General features: G+C 46.2%; 8 non-coding genes across 8 annotated transcripts in view; all 8 read right to left on the bottom strand.

Annotated features, from left to right (window-relative positions):
* The window catches only part of LOC133006041 (5S ribosomal RNA), a 119-nt gene extending 3 nt beyond the window's left edge, over positions 1-116 (bottom strand). Inside the window, exon 1 of the ribosomal RNA XR_009678597.1 lies at positions 1-116. This exon is cut by the window's left edge and continues 3 nt beyond it. This is a non-coding gene — a ribosomal RNA (5S ribosomal RNA).
* Positions 117-330: 214 nt separating this feature from the next.
* LOC133007694 (5S ribosomal RNA) lies at positions 331-449 on the bottom strand. Its single transcript, XR_009680151.1, has one exon. It is a non-coding gene; the product is annotated as a 5S ribosomal RNA (ribosomal RNA).
* A 214-nt stretch (positions 450-663) lies between these two features.
* On the bottom strand, positions 664-782 carry LOC133005876 (5S ribosomal RNA). Its single transcript, XR_009678440.1, has one exon. It is a non-coding gene; the product is annotated as a 5S ribosomal RNA (ribosomal RNA).
* Positions 783-996: 214 nt separating this feature from the next.
* LOC133006688 (5S ribosomal RNA) lies at positions 997-1,115 on the bottom strand. The gene has a single exon (XR_009679205.1). It is a non-coding gene; the product is annotated as a 5S ribosomal RNA (ribosomal RNA).
* A 214-nt stretch (positions 1,116-1,329) lies between these two features.
* Positions 1,330-1,448, bottom strand: LOC133007352 (5S ribosomal RNA). The gene has a single exon (XR_009679830.1). It is a non-coding gene; the product is annotated as a 5S ribosomal RNA (ribosomal RNA).
* A 214-nt stretch (positions 1,449-1,662) lies between these two features.
* On the bottom strand, positions 1,663-1,781 carry LOC133007664 (5S ribosomal RNA). Its single transcript, XR_009680122.1, has one exon. It is a non-coding gene; the product is annotated as a 5S ribosomal RNA (ribosomal RNA).
* Positions 1,782-1,995: 214 nt separating this feature from the next.
* On the bottom strand, positions 1,996-2,114 carry LOC133006365 (5S ribosomal RNA). The gene has a single exon (XR_009678899.1). It is a non-coding gene; the product is annotated as a 5S ribosomal RNA (ribosomal RNA).
* A 214-nt stretch (positions 2,115-2,328) lies between these two features.
* LOC133006051 (5S ribosomal RNA) lies at positions 2,329-2,447 on the bottom strand. The gene has a single exon (XR_009678607.1). It is a non-coding gene; the product is annotated as a 5S ribosomal RNA (ribosomal RNA).
* Positions 2,448-2,500: the final 53 nt, after the last annotated feature.

The raw sequence follows: 2,500 nt of genomic DNA on the forward strand, positions 1-2,500 counted from the left end.
TTACAGCACCTGGTATTCCCAGGCGGTCTCCCATCCAAGTACTAAACAAGCCCGACCCTGCTTAGCTTCCGAGATCAGACGAGATCGGGCGTGCTCAGGGTGGTATGGCCGTAAGCGAAAGACTCAACCCACAATACCTTATTTATACATGTGAACCACCACCACCATCATCAAATTATGACAATTATCAATCATTTCCATCAGTAATAATGTCAGGGTTCCATATCCTTGTTTTCTTTGATGGTGAGTCTTTCCTGCTCTTTCCAAGATGTTTCTCCTTTAAAGCAGCAGCAACCGTTCCCTCTGCTGGTTGCAAAGCAAATTCTAAAAAGCTTCCAGCACCTGGTATTCTCAGGCGGTCTCCCATCCAAGAACTAACCAAGCCCGACCCTGCTTAGCTTCCGAGATCAGACGAAATCGGGCGTGCTCAGGGTGGTATGGCCATAAGCGAAAGACTCAACCCACAATACCTTATTTATACATGTGAACCACAACCACCATCATCAAATCATGACAATTATCAAGCATTTCCATCAGTAATAATGTCAGGGTTCCCTATCCTTGTTTTCTTTGATGGTGAGTCTTTCCTGCTCTTTCCAAGATGTTTCTCCTTTAAAGCAGCAGCAACCGTTCCCTCTGCTGGTTGCAAAGCAAATTCGAAAAAGCTTACAGCACCTGGTATTCCCAGGCGGTCTCCCATCCAAGTACTAACCAAGCCCGACCCTGCTTAGCTTCCGAGATCAGACGAGATCGGGCGTGCTCAGGGTGGTATGGCCGTAAGCGAGAGACTCAACCTACAATACCTTATTTATACATGTGAACCACCACCACCATCATCAAATCATGACAATTATCAATCATTTCCATCAGTAATAATGTCAGGGTTCCATATCCTTGTTTTCTTTGATGGTGAGTCTTTCCTGCTCTTTCCAAGATGTTTCTCCTTTAAAGCAGCAGCAACCGTTCCCTCTGCTGTTTGCAAAGCAAATTCGAAAAAGCTTACAGCACCTGGTATCCCCAGGCGGTCTCCCATCCAAGTACTAACCAAGCCCGACCCTGCTTAGCTTCCGAGATCAGACGAGATCGGGCGTGCTCAGGGTGGTATGGCCGTAAGCGAGAGACTCAACCCACAATACCTTATTTATACATGTGAACCACCACCACCATCATCAAATCATGACAATTATCAAGCATTTCCATCAGTAATAATGTCAGGGTTCCATATCCTTGTTTTCTTTGATGGTGAGTCTTTCCTGCTCTTTCCAAGATGTTTCTCCTTTAAAGCAGCAGCAACCGTTCCCTCAGCTGGTTGCAAAGCAAATTCGAAAAAGCTTACAGCACCTGGTATTCCCAGGCGGTCTCCCATCCAAGTACTAACCAAGCCAGACCATGCTTAGCTTCCGAGATCAGACGAGATCGGGCGTGCTCAGGGTGGTATGGCCGTAAGCGAAAGACTCAACCCACAATACCTTATTTATACATGTGAACCACCACCACCATCATCAAATCATGACAATTATCAATCATTTCCATCAGTTATAATGTCAGGGTTCCATATCCTTGTTTTCTTTGATGGTGAGTCTTTCCTGCTCTTTCCAAGATGTTTCTCCTTTAAAGCAGCAGCAACCGTTCCCTCTGCTGGTTGCAAAGCAAATTCTAAAAAGCTTCCAGCACCTGGTATTCTCAGGCGGTCTCCCATCCAAGAACTAACCAAGCCCGACCCTGCTTAGCTTCCGAGATCAGACGAAATCGGGCGTGCTCAGGGTGGTATGGCCGTAAGCGAAAGACTCAACCCACAATACCTTATTTATACATGTGAACCACAACCACCATCATCAAATCATGACAATTATCAAGCATTTCCATCAGTAATAATGTCAGGGTTCCCTATCCTTGTTTTCTTTGATGGTGAGTCTTTCCTGCTCTTTCCAAGATGTTTCTCCTTTAAAGCAGCAGCAACTGTTCCCTCTGCTGGTTGCAAAGCTTATTCGAAAAAGCTTACAGCACCTGGTATTCCCAGGCGGTCTCCCATCCAAGTACTAACCAAGCCCGACCCTGCTTAGCTTCCGAGATCAGACGAGATCGGGCGTGCTCAGGGAAGTATGGCCGTAAGCGAGAGACTCAACCCACAATACCTTATTTATACATGTGAACCACCACCACCATCATCAAATCATGACAATTATCAAGCATTTCCATCAGTAATAATGTCAGGGTTCCCTATCCTTGTTTTCTTTGATGGTGAGTCTTTCCTGCTCTTTCCAAGATGTTTCTCCTTTAAAGCAGCAGCAACTGTTCCCTCTGCTGGTTGCAAAGCTTATTCGAAAAAGCTTACAGCACCTGGTATTCCTAGGCGGTCTCCCATCCAAGTACTAACCAAGCCCGACCCTGCTTAGCTTCCGAGATCAGACGAGATCGGGCGTGCTCAGGGTGGTATGGCCGTAAGCGAGAGACTCAACCCACATTACCTTATTTATACATGTGAACCACCACCACCATC

The sequence above is a fragment of the Limanda limanda genome, chromosome 7, assembly GCF_963576545.1.
Source record: "Limanda limanda chromosome 7, fLimLim1.1, whole genome shotgun sequence".
In the NCBI taxonomy this organism is placed as follows: Eukaryota; Metazoa; Chordata; class Actinopteri; order Pleuronectiformes; family Pleuronectidae; genus Limanda; species Limanda limanda.